Source organism: Euprymna scolopes, chromosome 32, assembly GCF_053919585.1.
Source record: "Euprymna scolopes isolate OS-2025 chromosome 32, ASM5391958v1, whole genome shotgun sequence".
In the NCBI taxonomy this organism is placed as follows: Eukaryota; Metazoa; Mollusca; class Cephalopoda; order Sepiida; family Sepiolidae; genus Euprymna; species Euprymna scolopes.
Window position 1 is genome coordinate 84447086 of NC_136513.1, and position 17575 is coordinate 84464660.

The 17575-nt window shown below is 34.1% G+C and overlaps 1 pseudogene; it reads right to left on the reverse strand.

Moving 5' to 3' along the window:
* Window positions 1-1639: 1639 nt before the first annotated feature.
* Window positions 1640-1757, reverse strand: LOC145256694 (U11 spliceosomal RNA; annotated as a pseudogene).
* Between the last annotated feature and the right edge of the window lie 15818 nt (window positions 1758-17575).

Here is a 17575-nt window from a genome sequence, read left to right on the forward strand (position 1 = left end):
ATAGCCACTTGTTTCAATCAAACAACAGATATCATCAGGCAGCGACTTGACTATTCAAAAGTTCAATGAATAATGGATTTTTATTTTAGGTAGGAACTCTTTAAAAGTTGGAGTTAAAAAACTTAAAACACAGAACTTTAATTATAAAATGTAAAGAGGGAGGGGCAATTCAAATAAAGTTAAAAGATTACAATGGAGAGAGAGTGATTGAGAAGAGAAAAAAAAGGAATAGAGAAAGTCGCTGCCTGATGATATCTGTTGTTTGATTGAAACAAGTGGCTATTTGTAGCAGCGGGATGTGAGCATGTTTATATAACAATAAACAAGTATTATCAGCTCTTTTTATTGAGCACTATCTAACAACCTCATTGAATTCATTAGTCCATTACTTTTGAATATAAAAAACCCCGAGTATATATATATATATATATATATATATATATATATATATATATATATATGTGTGTGTGTGTGTATGTACATATATATATATGCATAGATAAATATATATATATACATATATATACACATGTGTACACATACATATAGACATAATACATATATACATATATGCATACATATACACACATATATACATATATGCATGCATACATATATATGCATATATATACTTATATATATGTATAGATATATACATATATACATATATGTATACATACTTATATTTACATGCGTATATGTGTGTACATACATATAAACATTGAATAGCCTATACGAGTTAACCAGCGTTTCGGTGTTAATACTCCTATACATTGTGGCAATATCAACTGAATATTGAAATGTAAATATTCTCAAAAGTAATTCAGTAAAAATTAAAACCGATCAGCAAAGAAAATAAAAACAGAAAAAAAAATTACATTTATATGATTTTTGGTCCCCTGAGAAAAGGAGGATGGACCTGTAAATTCACCCTTGTCCGTTCGTCCGTTCGTCTGTCCGCACTTATCTCAATAATTACGCCTTGGATTTTTTTTAAATTTTGTACAATCATTAAATATTATATAAGTAAAAATGTAACAGAACGAATTTTCCGGGAAAACTCCGGTTGCCCCCTCCCCCCTGCGGTGGCTTTCGAGTTAAGGTGGCTAAAATTGACAGTTTTTTTTTTGCTGATTAAAAAAAAAAGATGCCTTGGATTTTTATAAAACTTTCTGATTTTTATAAAACTAACTGATTTCTATATAATTTTGTTTGTCTATACTTCACGATAACTTTTAGGGCGAATGAGAACACTCCATTTTTGGGACTATTTTACCATATTTGTCCAAAATTTCCTTAGCAGTTTTGAATGGTGCTGAACTCAAATTTAAATATATTGAGGCCTTGGGGACTTTTGGGGTGGAATAGGTGGAATAAATAGGGGTGGAACAAACGATGAACTTAGTCATTTCTTTTTTGCATGATGCAGAACTCGAATTTACATATGTTAAGGCCTAAAAATGCACCGTTTGTTCATTTTCACCAGGAGTTGACGTCCCCTGGCACGGGAGACCATCCATGCTTCATTTGTTAAGATAGAATTAATCTACGTCTGTCATTTTCCATTACCAACCGAGGAGGATTAAAATAAAACAAAATAAAAAAGAAGAAAAAAAATGTCTATTTTTTTTTTTTCATTATGGGCGCCGTACTAAATGAGCTACAGCTGCCGCGGTTTTAAAAAAAATGGTCCTCGGAATCTCTTGATGAAAATTCCGCTCAGAAGTGCAACTGAGTGCCACCTACGGCAAAGGTTAAAATTGTAACACTCCGAAAACTTCTCGCCATTCACAATATATACGGATTACATACGATCAGACGAATCGCTTATACTTATTTGCACATTTGTATAAGAAACCTAAAATACTAAATTATTTTACAGTTATTAATATTATTATCGCATCCAAATCGCCATTTTCACATTATTTAAAATCTTATAACTTTGTAGGTTTTGCAATTAATTTGTTTTATTTGCAAATAATTCAACTTTATTTGACAAGACGGAATGTTTGGATCGCAAACAAGGGAAATAATTCTCGTTATATTTTCATAAATCTATATATACATAAACGTGAAATTGTCTGTGTGTCTGTTTGTGTACCAATCTACTCCGTCAATTTTCAGTTTTCAGACTCCAAATTTGACATAAGAGATATTGAAATATGGGAAAATCTTTTTAATCGGTTTTCAGCCAGAAATTTGGCTGTCACGGGGTCAAAGCTCAACGATTCGACCTTTGAAAACTCTACTAAACTCCTCCGCCATTTTTTGCGTCTAAACACTTGAAATTTTAGATGTAGGTTACGTGGACATTGATTAAACTTTTTGACTTGATTTGAGCCCAAAACTATAAATGTTAAGAGGTCAAATTGGGATACAAATTTAAAAAAATATTGACCTTTCAGACAATTTTTGATCTAAACACCAGTTTTGATACATTTGGGCTAAAGTTTATAATTGCACCTGGTTTAATGGCGACTTGTACAGAAAATATATTTTGTTTAAATTTCGGGATTAGAAAAGCGTTACGGAATATGTAAATACGGAAACAAAGTTCACCTTTATTATTTTTTAGCGAGATTTTAACATCACCTTTCATCAAAACAATATCTTTTACTCGACTGCCGTAGTAACTCTGAGTGTTAAAGTTGGGATTAAAATTGATTCCTTTGCAATTACATGTTCCATTGCTCCACGATCGACAAGAAAATTGCTACTATTTGTTAGTGTAAAACTTCATCTCTGAGCACCCTTGCGACAAACTACATGCACATCTTCCGTATCTTCAATTCTTCGCGAATAATTGTATGTACAGTTCCAACACTGACATCACGGTCCTTATTCATGAAATTCTTCATTTGGCCAATCAACTCTAATGTTCTGACTTTCTTACTTCTTCCATACATTTCATAATCTTTCACAGACTCTCTGCCTTCCTTGAATCTCTCATGCCACTTAAAAACTAATGCCCGATTCATGCAAAATGGTACAAAAGCAGTCTGAAGAATTCCATACGATTCTCTGGTATTTTTCCAAGTTTTAAAAACAATTTTATTGCATATCCGTCTTCTAAAGTGTTCTAAAGTCTAGATTGCATTTTTGAAATTCACCAGTTGTGACAATCAGGCTTTAGTAGGGTGTATTCCAGTTCGTGTTGTAGCTGTTTATTTGAACCCGAAATCATAAAAGTTGATAAGTCATTTGATAAGATGTATAGCAGTAACTGAATTTTTAAGAGTCTACGAAAATTTTAAATGCATGTACAAAAACAAACACACCCTTGAATCTTATTAAAGTACCTCGTAAATTATTATTTTTGGTTGAAATATTTGGTCCATTGATAGAAAAGTTGGTGTCAAATGTCATATGAAATTAGTTTTCTTTTCGAAACTATTTATCCTACTATAAAGATTACGTTTACCCCTACTATAAAGATCCCAAAATAGTCATATTTATTTTTGTTTAAAAAATGTACCTGAAACACGATGAGGAATTGTTCCAGTTATAAACACTAAAAAAGAAACAATAATGAATTAACCGAACAATATTCTAACTGAGAAAGTTAGTTCGGTCATCCGAACACTTGTTAAGTGTAGACAGCACACTCTTTCCCAGCATAACCGAATCCCCCCCACAACTCAGTCTTTAAATGGGAGCGGACATAGTGGAAAGGTCTCAAATAAATAGATCTGGATAGAATTTGGAATGGATAGTAACATTATTTTAAGGGTGTTCGTGGATAAAAAAAAATCAATATGGTGTGTTTTTTTTAAGCTTTTTAGTACTAAAATTGACTATTATGAGAAAAGTACGGCTAGAAACCGGTCACGTTTGTTCTATAGTTTCTGTTAGATAGGCAAAATACTGCATTCGAGGTTCATTTGGATATCGTTAGTCGCAGTGGTCGAACGTTAGTAACAAAAGAACAGTCAGTGCACATACATTCAGAGGACAAGTAGCTTTTTATATAAGCGTTTCTTTTATTTGTGGAGTAAAGTAAATAAGAAATTACAAATAGAGAATTACTCGCTCTGATTTATTCGTATCAGTAAATTTACTGTCTGTTTTATTTCGGCCAAGTTCGGAATTTTTCGTCTAATCCCGAGAACCTTCGTTAAATTTGCATTTTGCCATTTTTTCCCAATTAACAAATTATCAATTCTTAGTATTTTGTAAGATGGTATTATCAGTTGTTGGGCCTCCAGGGGATGTTGAATTTAAGACATGACAAGCAGCCAACGTCGTTTTACAAAACAGATGCCTAAATCGATATCATTGATATCATTCGCTTATTCTGAACCGAGTTCGGTAAATCCCAAGGGAGACCAAACTACGTATCTGTCGAAATAAATAACTGTAAAAATTAAAGTGCAGAATATATTTCTGTAGTGTCTTTATCTGTATCTGCCCGAGGATACAATTGAAAATAAGGCCCTATAACAAGATCTATCACACCTTTCATCAAGTAATATTTCACAGGTATCCAATAGTCGTATTGATTTTGTATAAGGAAAAGAGAACAATCATGATGATGATGATAATGATGATGATGATGATCATCATCACTGAGATAACAACACCACAACCACCACCATCTACCATTATCATCACCATAATCATTATCATCACCACCACCACTGATAGCAACACTACAACCACCACCATCTACCATCATCATCATCATCATCATCATCATCATCATCATCATCATCATCATCATCATCATCATCATCACTGAGATAACAACACCACAACCACCACCATCTACCATCATCATCACCATAATCATTATCACCACCACCACCACTGATAACAACACTACAACCACCACCATCTATCACCATCTATCACCATCTACCACCACCATCATCATCATCATCATCATCATCATCATCATCATCATCATCATCATCATCATCATCATCATCATCATCATCATTTAGCTGCGCTAATGGCACAGATCTCGCTCTATCCGTCATCACACCTGGAACGTCTTCACAGATGCATTGAGAGTCCTCTTCTGATTGCTTGACGTAGTTCATTAGCAGCATCCTCACTCAACCCACAAAAGAACATCGCTGACGATTTCATCCTTATTTTCCCAACATGGTTCTTCTCTCTTTGATCAAAATAGTTTTGGTTCCTTCATCTTTGAAACTCTTCTACATCTCAGTTTTTTGGGAAAATGTTTTATATCGTCTCTGGGATATTTTTGTTATAGAAGAAATAGCATCTTAGTTCCTTACATCAATTGTCTTCATACCTTATCTAAAGTGACCCCCTCTCACTAAAAATCAAGAAACGCATCCTATCTATTTGAAAAACATCATTGATAAATATCGGTGGTCAGTCTTATTTATCTCAGTACACAAGGATGAGTCTTCTGTGCATTATCAATTTGGATCTGTGATAAATCAAGCAATTGCTAACCAACTCAGCAAAAAACAAACAAACAAACAAACAAACAAACAAACAAACAAAACAAACAAAAACAAAACAGCAAAAAAAAAAAAACAAAAAAAACAAAAAAAAACATCTACCTAGCAGTAAACAATACGGATTCCGTCTTGCAACTGCTAATATGTTAACTGTAATATCGCATAAAATCAGCGAAACACTTATATCAACTTATGGATTTACCTCTCTAATGCCAACTCATTCCTCAAAGAATCTATAAAAAGTATTGTGTATGCCTAGAAAAAATGGGTTGGGCAGGGGAGAGAGAGAAGGAATGGGAGAGGATGAAAGACAGAAATAAAAGAAGATGGATAGAGAAAGGTAAAGAGAAGTTTTAATAGCAATATGTTACACTTTTGTGTCGGGTAGCCTTTCTAATTATTCATATAATAATATGCTAACGTAATTGCATCTTTGAATGTACCTTATCGCCCGCCAATTCTATTTTATAGGGGAATAGTCCTTGATACATTAAAGACCTTCGATAGGATTTGGCATAAAGAGTTTTCCCCCAAAGTTGCTAGCTATAGAATATTTATTTAACAATGTTTTCGAAATCATCAGATTCTCTCATAAGTATTTGCTGATCGACAAACATCAGAAGGTATTAACCTCCTCCCCCGGCGGGATGATTTGATACGAGGTCGGAAATCTATGGTCTTCCTCTGCCAAGATTTCACAAAAAGCACTCGTCTATCTGCAACGACTATCAACACTTTCAACCACTCTTTATCTGTGCCTAAATATAAACGCAAATTCCACGAACAAAGGTTCTTTCCTAGAACTGGTCGCCTGCGCAATTCGGTTCCGCTAACCTGCTTTCCAGGACTGTCTTTAAGTTCAATGTAAACAAGTTATTGTTGAGACGTCCCCTTAACCATGGTAAGTGCGCTTTTCAATTTGTTGTGAATTTCTGACTGTGTAAGGGCTCTATATAATGGCATGTAAAAGATCAGGTGATTATCTTATTAACGTATACTAATGATATCATTTAGAAAGGGAAATGGTCTTTTTGAGATACGTGGAAATTAGTTAAGTCAGTCAGAGTCGAGAAAGAGATAGAGACGGTCTTCAGATCGTGATGGGTGGGGGCAGAAATGGTGATAATAAGAATCAGCGTTGAAACTTCCCAAAAGGGAAAATACGCTCTGGAATAAGAAGTTGCCGAAAATAAAACCCGAGATTCTATCATTTCTTGGGGGAAATTTTTATTGCAGATTCCTGTCAAACAAGACCAGAGATGGACTAGATATCTTCCCGTTTGGTCAGCTGTTGAAATCCCAAATAAGTGTTATTCTGTGTTGTAAAGGTATTTCTGTATATTCTTGTCCCGTCATGGACTGCATTTAAATATACATACATACATACACAACGAACTCTAAATTAGACGATCACAACGTTGGACGGTCATAGACGAACACACGTATATACACACGTCATACGACTGTGACACGTATAGAAACAATCAGACAATCTAACCTCTAGATGACATATGCACACACACACACACACACACACACACACACACACACACACATATATATATTATTCAATTTTCACCCCAAACAAGGCACAGTGACATTTGAAGTAGGGGGCTAATATCGGGGACATAAGTTGCAGGGACATTATGAATGGAGATGAATAGCAAGATGTCTGTTCACATAACACTTGAACTTCTGCATGTCAGTACAGTTGGGAAAGTAGAATCTCAGAAGGGAGTTCCAAAGTCTAGCAATTCTGGAGAAGAAACTATTGGAGTAGAAGGGTTTCTTACACCTAGGGATCTCTACTGTGTAGGGGTGGGGTTCAGTTGCTTGTCGGGTTTGTCGGATGTATTTACGTCGAGGGAGTAAAAGTGCTTGTAGTTCGTCAGAGAATTCACCATTAAAATACTTGTGCAACAGGCAGAGGGATACAACATTTCGTCCATGGGTCAGAGGCTGAAGTTTAGATGACAGTTAAGAACTTATCAGGTTGGCGACTCTCCTCTGAATCCTATCTAGGAGGGAGAGACCAGTAGCAGATGCACCAGCCCAAATGTGACAACACTACTCCATACATGGGCGAATGGTTGCCTTATAGAGGTACAGGATACTTTCAGGCGTAAGTAGGTTTCTAGCACGGTAGAGGGAGCCTACCTTCTTATATATATATATACTAGCAAAAGTACCTGTCGTTGACTGGGTTCAAAAACAGCGTACAGAAAATGGACTCTAATTTATGAAAGTATGATAAGTTATGAAAAGGAAGGGTTGTAAAGAGATAGCTTCGAATTTGGGGCTATCAAAACCAAACCAAAATATGATGAAAGTAAAAATAAAATAGATAAACCCCATAATTTATTATACCATACCTGTTCACACAGAAACACTTATCACAATATTCTGTGGATCTATATTAAAAAACCTTGTTAAACTTTGTGACATATTTCCATTCTATGGAGGTCAGGTGCGAACGAACACCCCATAATTTTATTATACCATATTTCTTCAAACTGAAACATAATTATCAAAGTATACTTACGCAGATAGATATGAAAAGTCTTTATTAAAGTTTGTGCCTATTTCCATTCTATGGAGGCCAGACGCGAACGCAGACCCCACAATTTTAATTTACCATCCCTTTTTTAAGTTAAAACATACTTATCAAAGTATTCCTATGTAAATCTATATCAAAAACACTTGTAAACGTTTTTTTATTTTTTATTTTTTTATTTCCACCAGTTTTGGCAAATAGCAAACAGGATCCTGAACAGAAGCGTGCGTTGAGGTCATCTCGTCAGCATCAGACAAGGCCAGACTATTTGCTAAGAACTTTGCAGCTAATTCTACCATATGCGACATAGGCCATCAACTCCCCGTATTCCCCCTATAACAGACAACACGCTATGCAACATACAAAGATCTGTGCGTGAGGTCGCCAAGCTAATCAAGAACCTTGATTCCAGTAAAGCAACTGGCCCTGACGGCATTCCAGTTATAGTGCTGAAAAAGCTCAAACCAGAACTTGCCCCCATACTTACAAAACTGTTTAAGCGTTGCCTTAAGGAGAAGTGCTTTCCAACACCCTGGAAAACCTCATCAGTATGCCCTGTATTTAAGAATTCAGGTGAAAAGTCATCTCCCTCTCAGTACAGACCAATAAGTCTCCTGTGTGTCATGAGTAAGTTGTTGGAATCCATATTAAATAAAGATGTAGTCAACCACCTCAACAGAAACAACCTTCTTAGTGACATGCAATATGGTTTCCACTCTGCAAGATCTACAGCAGATGTGCTAATGGTTATATCACATAGGATTAGTGAATCTCTTGACAAAGGCTTCCTTTCCAGGGCAATTGCTCTTGACATATCAAAGGCCTTCGATAAGGTATGGCATAAGGGCCTACTTCACAAGATTTCCAGCTACGGTATAACTGGAAATGTTTTCTCAATTATTAAATCATTTCTCTCCGATAGGTTCATAAGAGTAGTGGTTGATTGGCAGAAATCAGAGGCCATCAGTATTAATGCTGGAGTCCCTCAGGGGTCCATCCTGGGCCCAACTCTCTTCCTGATCTGCATCAATGATCTCTCAAAACATATATTTAAATCATTCGTTGACATCTATGCTGATGGCACGGCCATCTATGGCAACACATCAAAGGCCGTAAATGACAAAGTTCTCTCTGATTCTCTTTCCTCTGATCTTGAGCGCGTGGTATATTGGGGGAAGAGGTGGCTGGTTACTTTTAATGCATCTAAAACCAAGCTTCTATCTTTACATCATCAACGCTCTGATCCCCATCTGGCATCAATTGAAATAGATGGCTCTCATCTTGGGGACGCTCCATGTTTTGACAAGCTTTTGGGCTTGACCTTTACTCCTGATCTGAAATGGAACACGTACATCAAGTCTGTTGCCAAGGAGGCTGGGAAAATGGTGGGATCCTTCTACCGCTACGGAAGATATCTCAGTACTGATGCAATTCTCTATCTGTATAAAAGCCAAATACATCCAAGGATGGAGTACTGCAGCCACATCAGGGCAGGAGCTGCTAAAAACAGCCTATCCTGCCTTGACAGAGTACAAAATAGACTTCGTGGCTTAGTGAGGGATGCCCTTTTCTTTTCACTGCAGCCTCTCTCCCACAGAAGAGACTTTGCGAGCCTGTCTTTGTTTTATCGTTATTTCCATGGCAAGAGCTCGTCTGAGCTCCAATCTCTAATCCCCCGCTTACCAATCTTTCACGAAAAGCACCCGTCTAGCTGAAACTACTGTCATTAATTTTTCCAACTCTTTATCTGTGCCTAAATCCAAACGTAGATTCCATGAACAAAGCTTCTTTCTCAGAAGTGCACGACTGTGGAACTCTCTTCCGTTTGCCTGTTTCCCACCTGACTGCAACTTGGATGTCTTCAAGTCCAACATAAACAAATTCCTGACAAACCGCCCTCTTAATTAAGACACTCTATCAAATATCCAATACTAATGATTACTACGATACTATCCCATTGATTACTGTACACGCAATAACCCTTATCCCCGAGTGGCTTCCGGGCCTTGATAAGTGGTGATAAGTGGTGACCTTCGTGTAAAAAACAAACAAACAAACAAACAAACAAACAAACAAAAAACAATATATATACCGCTCCCCATGTGGGCGTACCAAATTGGTTAAAGGGAAAATTATTCCCAACTTGGATTTAGGTGAAAGTGCACTTTCGTAAATAATTGAATTCATTCAAAATGTATCGCAAAAACAAAAACAATTAAGATCTCTCTCTCTCTCTCTCTCTCTCTCTCTCTATATATATATATATATATATATATATATATATATATATATATATATATATATATCAAGCTTCCAAAGTGGTAACTTATTAGTAAAAAATGTCAATCTAGTTAAATGTGTAAAGATGTCAATCCAGTTAAATATGTAGAGTCCAGACACCGGATGATGTCTTTGCAAATATTGTTTATTGACGTGAGCAGCCTAAAATGCAACGTTTCTTTCTCAAACGTCACACGAGGCGTAAAAAAATGTATTTGCCGACGAACACTGCATATTTTAAAAAGGCTTGTCGCTGGAACTAACTGCAGAGGCGGACATAATATATTACTTGAAAAGGACAGGTTACGATGTCATTCCATACAAGAGTCTTTCCGGTTATACAGTACCACGCTGTCTGGTTTTGACACATGCTTACAAGCAACAGTATAATTCAAGCATATGAAATAATAATAATAATAATAATAATAATAATAATAATAATAATAATTATTATTATTATTATTATTATTATTATTATTATATACTGACTTGCGTTAAATAACTTAGTATCGTGACCTGTACCCACCACACATAGGCTGGCGATAAATCATTATTAGTATTGTGACCTGTACCTACTAGACACTAGCTGGCGATAAATAACTTGGTATTGTGACCTGCACCCACAATATACTGGCTGGCGATAAATAATTTCTTAGTATTGTCACCTGCACTCACCAGACACTGTCTGGCCATAAATAACTTAGTATTGTGATCTGTACCCACCAGACACTGGCTGGCGATAAGTAACTTATTAGTATTGTGACCATCACACCCCAGACATTGTTTTGTACAGGCATTTAAAATTGGCGTAGACACTTGAAAATTCACGATGTAATTGCTACACAGCTTATGAGATGACTGACCAACTTTTATGATTTCAGGTTCAAATGAACAGCTACAGAAGGAACTGGAATGCATTCTACTAAAGCCTGGTTGTCACAGCTGGTGAATTTCAAAAATGCAATCTGGACGCGAGGACACTTTAGAAGAATGATTTGCAATAAAATTCTGTTTTAAATTTGGAAAAAGCTACCGAAACGTATGGAATGCTTCAGACTGCTTTTGGACCATCTTGCATGAATCGCGCATCAGTTTTTGAGTGGTATAAGAGATTCAAGGAAAGCAGGGAGCCTGCGAAGGATGATGAGAGGAGTGGGAAGAGTAAGGAAGTCAGAATACCAGAGTTGATTGGTCACATAAAGAATTTAATGGATAAGAACCGCCTTGTGTTTACAGAGACAATAAGTGCACAGTTTGATGTCATTGGGAACTGCACACAAAATTCCCCGCAAAGAACTGACAATACGGAAGATCTGCGCATTGTCCCATGTAACGTGTAATTATCTCCCTTCTCTATGAGAGATAATCACTATCCCTGTGATAGGACCACAAGTAAAACAATTCTGGACCATGAACTATACTATGCAAAAATGACCAAAATAAATATTGCAAATCGTGGTACCCAGAAGAAAGGTCTTGGTGTCATGATCGTTGGATGCTTCCTCGGTGGCCAGCATAGTTTATCCAGTCACCATCCTGTGAATATTGGCTCGTTCAATATCACAGATTCCAAACAGGTAAGCACCCTATCTATTTTTAGATTTTAAAAGTATCCACCATGAATCAAAAATCTCACAGAGGAAGAAATGGACAATAGAATAGACTGGTAATGGAATGCTATTACAAAAGCCATCCAAAAGAACAAGGATATCAGAAACGGATGAAAGAGATATGGAACATGTCTACTGGCTAAATAAAATATCGCGGATCAGGCGAAAGTTATTCTCAGGAAAGGTTAGCTTTTAAACATAGAATTAACAGCGAAATATTAATGAGGAAATAGACGAAGAAACACGCTTCAGTGGAATTCTACTCATCGAAACATGTAAAAGACCTGCACAAAACATAAACATTACGAACGTGGAGATTGAGAACTATGACATAACTAACTGAGAATGGTGTAGTTCAGGCAGAAAACATAGTATTTCTGAATAAAAAAAAAAAAAAAAACAAACAAAAAACTCCCGACGTTTGGGTCAACTATTCCTCTGGCCTTCGTCAGGTGGTGACCGCGACGGGATAGGAACTCCGAATCTCTCAATTCTCAGCAATTACTGCCTTCCATAGTTGTTGTTGTCTCACCACGTTTTTGGCTAAGTAAGCTTCTGGCCGGTTTTGGGTAGGATTGAAACCGCTATCTTCAGACAATCCTCACCTGGAACCATAGATATTCTACGTCTCTATCCACTGCGCCACGGGTCCCGGAGGACGATTAAGTTTGGATTATTTTGGTCTTATAAATCCACGTTTTTGTTTGTCTTTCCTGTTGAAACTGATTCAAATTTATAATTATAAAAATTATATAAAATTAATAATATAAAAATTTCCTTGGATTTTACTTGTGCAAATGGAAATTTAACTAACTTTCTTTGAGTTGCATTTTTGGATTTTATCGTTATATATATATATATATAATTTAAAAGGGGTTAGAACAGTAGTCTAAAGAGCAGAGTGTATTTTGATGTGATAGTAAAATTACTAATTTAATTCAAATACAAAAAAGAAAACAGTGCTCGTTGTAATTCAAATATATAATAAGCTCAATAGGCATATATCCTAGAGCTACTCTAATATTTAGTAAGGTGATTGATAATTTAAAATTAAAATAAAAGATTAAAAATCTGTTTCATAATAAGTACACAACAAAGTCAATAAATTGTACGATCGTTTCGGAAACGATGTTTTTATTGCGATAGACATTAAATTATGGACAATAATTTTGACATATAGTTTTTTTTTAAAACAAAGTCTCCTCATACGCGAAAATATTGGGTGTTTTTTTTTATACATAAAAGACACCATAAATAAACCTAGCATTTTTTAAAAATATATCTGGAAAATATTAAAATACAAAGGAAAATAGTTACTTATTAATGTTGATAAGCAAAGTAATATGGGTTAAGAATAAAAATTAGAATAAAAGTATAAATCTGAATTTGGTTTAAATATAAGGTTATAATATGTTTTTAATAAAATTTAACAATTATATATATATATATATATATATATATATATATATATATATATATATAGTAATTTATAAAATATATATGGCGATTAAACTACACTGAATATTCCGCGTTTAATCCATTCTAGGATTCTTCAGTCTTATGCGCATAAGCCTGAAGAATCCTAGAGTGGATGAAACGCGGAATATTCAGTGTAGCTTAATCGCCATATATATTCTATAAATTACTAACTAGCTTTACCTACGTATTGAGCACTTTTGAAGTAAATACTTAAAGTTTACGCATAAATTTATACTTTCGTATATTAATTTTATGTGCGTAAATGAAGTAGTTATATATATATATATATATATATATATATATATATATATATATATATATATATCTTTTAATTGTTCGCCTTTTGAAAACTGTAATTATCGTCAAAGTATTCATTTGGATGTTGAATGTAGCTTATAAATCTACGAAATGTTGAATTTTCAAAATAAACGCTAATGGAATATTTTTAGCAGTTAAAATATTTTAGTAACGCCTAATTTTAAATTAAGTAAAGATTTTAAAAAATATGGGGAGATAATCTTTTTTGTCTAATAAAATGATAAAATGGGGATAATTAGCGTTTATTCTTTTTATCTTATTGATATATTAGGATCTTATTGAAAGTTAATAATATTTTAATAATTTATTTATTTATTGAAATTAATAAATATAGTATAGGTTAAACTTATACAATAGGTTAAACTTATACAATAGTGATAAATATATCAGATAAACTAAAATGAATAATAATAATAATAATGATGATTCAAATTTTATTAATAAGGATATTAAGTCATAAATTAAAAATTCTAAGATAGATTATTAATAAACATTTTTTTATGACTAATGGTGGTTTATATTTGTTAAATTTAAACCGACGTTTATGATTGCATGAAGATAAAAGCTCATCCCTTGAATTTAGGAGGGTGGTTTTATTTTTGATATCGTCATATATTAAAATCTTAAGGGTCTCATACATACAAAGTGCACAGAATCTGTCCCCCGGCGCTATATATGGCCCTATTATTTCCCATTTCAAATTGAAAGAAAATATTCTTATCTTTGAGTCGCCAAATATGTTTAGATAGAGTGGTTTGGTTCATCAGGGAGGGATTTTTAAAAGAATGCTTGTGGGTTGAAATCCTATGTTTAATAAGTCTTTTCTTTTGACATTGAATCATATTACCAATCAATATCGCTGATTCTACTAAATAAATCTTTCTTAATGGCACGAAAAAGAACTAGTTTGACTACTACACTTTAGTAGAAAGAAGATACCTTGTTTTTACAAAAGAATAACAACTTATTAAGGCTCAGGACGAAATTAAAATAATACTAGAAAATATTTAATAACCTTTGACCAGAAAAATAATATTCGAATGTATTCCTTTGCATTGACTGATTTCTCACATCTAATAAGTTCACCAACTCCTGCTGCAGTAAAAGTTCCTCATACCATTATCTCTCCATTCCCGTGTTTAACTGTCGTTTTTATGCAACTTGGTAAAAATCTTTCTCCAGTTCTTTCGATTGCACCATTCGGGAGCATCGGGAGCACCAGTAACAAGACAAAATCTTGATTCCTCTGACCAGAAAACATTCCTGAACAATCTTTATTAGTTGTTGTTGTTGTTTTTTTTTTTAAATCTTTTTTTTATTGGTTCACAACGTTTCGGCCAACTTCCTCTGGCCTTCGTCAGGTGGTAACCGCGACGGATAGGAACTTCGAATCTCCTAACTGCATTCTCAGCCATCACTGCCATCCGTAGTTGTTGTCGTCTCACCACATTTTTGACCAATTACCTCTGGCACGCTTTGGGTGGGATTGAAACCGCTATCTTCAGACAATGTTCATCTGGAACCGTAGAGATTCAACGTCTCTATCAACTGCGCCACGGGCCCCGAAGGGCGATCAAGGTTGGATTCTTTGATCTTATAAATCCACATTTATTTATCATCTGATCTTCCATAGTCGGGTCCGTACCGATTAGTATATATATATATTATTCCTTAATTGGAATTTTTTTATTTTGAGATGAGCATTTTATGTTAATTTTATTTTTATTTCGGACTATTAGTCTCATCTTTATTAGTTATTGTTTTTTTTTTTTTTTTTAAAAAAAACAAAAACAAAAAAAAAAACAACAACTAATAAAGATGAGACTAATAGTCCGAAATAAAAATAAAATTAACATAAAATGCTCATCTCAAAATAAAAAAATTCCAATTAAGGAATAATATATATATATTCCTGAACCAGTCTGTATCTTTCTTGCCATATTACGAGAAAAATCTCTTTCTATCATTGATGTTCTTCTTAGATAAAAATGCCTTTTTTGCACACTTTTTAGAAGAAAATCACATTTCTTTCATTCGTCTAGATATTGTATATCTAGAAAGAGAATTTCCAGCCCCTGTTTTGAATTCTTTGCTCTGGTCAACATAGGTTTTCTTTCAATCCTTCAAAACAGTTAATTTAAGCCTGTGCTCGTCCTTCAAAGTGAATGATGTAGGGCGACCAGATCCAGATTTCCCTTTTACTAAGCATTTCACTTCGAACCTTTGACCAATTTGCTTCAGTACAGAAAGAGATGTTTTCACTTTTTCTTTTCTTAAAATATCAAACATCTGCTTGTAAGTCATTTTGGACTGCAATTCGTTTTTTTATATCCTCGCCAAGACGCGGTCCTACCATATTAAGGATTAATTTTTCCACTTATTATTATATGCTATAATAATAATGACCTGCAAAATAGAAATTTTCAATTAAAATTAACAAAAGTTAATGGAAAAATATTGAAAAATCGATTTCTTCTTTCTTTCACTTTGGCCCATTTTTTTGCTCATGAGTGTATATATATATATATATATATATATATATATATATATATATATATATATATATATATATATATATATATATAAGGATTAATTTTTCCACTTATTATTATATGCTATAATAATAATGACCTGCAAAATAGAAATTTTCAATTAAAATTAACAAAAGTTAATGGAAAAATATTGAAAAATCGATTTCTTCTTTCTTTCACTTTGGCCCATTTTTTTGCTCATGAGTGTATATATATATATATATATATATATATATATATATATATATATATATATATATGTGTGTGTATACACACACACGCACACACACACACACACACACACACACACACACACATATATATATATATATATATATATATATATGTAAAAACATCGTCAATTCATTACCCACACAGCATCAGCCGTATAGCGTAATGGTGCGACATTCATTTACCATCCAAATGAATGCAATGACGATGATACGTATGACTTTTAGAAGGCGGAGCATGTCTATCACAATAAAAACATCGTTCCCGAAACGATCGTACAATTTATTGATTTTGTTTGTTCTTTCTTATGAAACCGATTTTTAATTTTTAATTTTAATTATAAATTATCAATCATCTTACTTAATATTAAAATAGCTCTAGTGTATATATGCCTATCGAGCTTATTATATATCTACATTACAACGAGCACTGTTTTCTTTTCTTTTAATTTTATTAATGAATTTACTAATACATTAAAATATACTCTGCTCTTTAGACTCTTGTTCTAATCCCCCAAGTATATATATATATATATATATATATATATATATATATATATATATATATATATATATATATATATATATATAGAGAGAGAGAGAGAGAGAGAGAGAGAGAGAGATTAAAACTATTTGGTCCCTCTTTCCGGTTGTGCATTTTATAATTGAATTTTTAACAAATCCTGCAAATGTGTGTAGCGTTGACGACAAATATGGGGGGGGGGAGAACTGAATAAATGACAGAAACAGAACGAACTCCAATGAATATCATTATCTGTCACGTGGTGTGTATAATCGTTGGGGCGTCAAAGATGACCTGGCAACCACTTTTCCTCAGCCCTCACGATTTTCTGCTCTCCTAAGCGTGTTACTCAGCGCCGGCTTTATCCTCCCACCACTTTCTTTGTCTGCTCCTCTTTCTCCCTCGATGTTTGGCAAACATAAAACGTCTCGTCCCGAGCTGAATGCAAAAAAAAAAAAAAAAAAAAAAAAAAAAAATCCGTCGGTATTAAAACGATTGTATGTTGCTATTTATCTCATACTAGCAGGGACACCGACGTTGCCCGGTATAATATGAAGACCAACGAATGTTTTACACTCCCATATTGTCATCGAAATCGGTGAAATTGCTCAT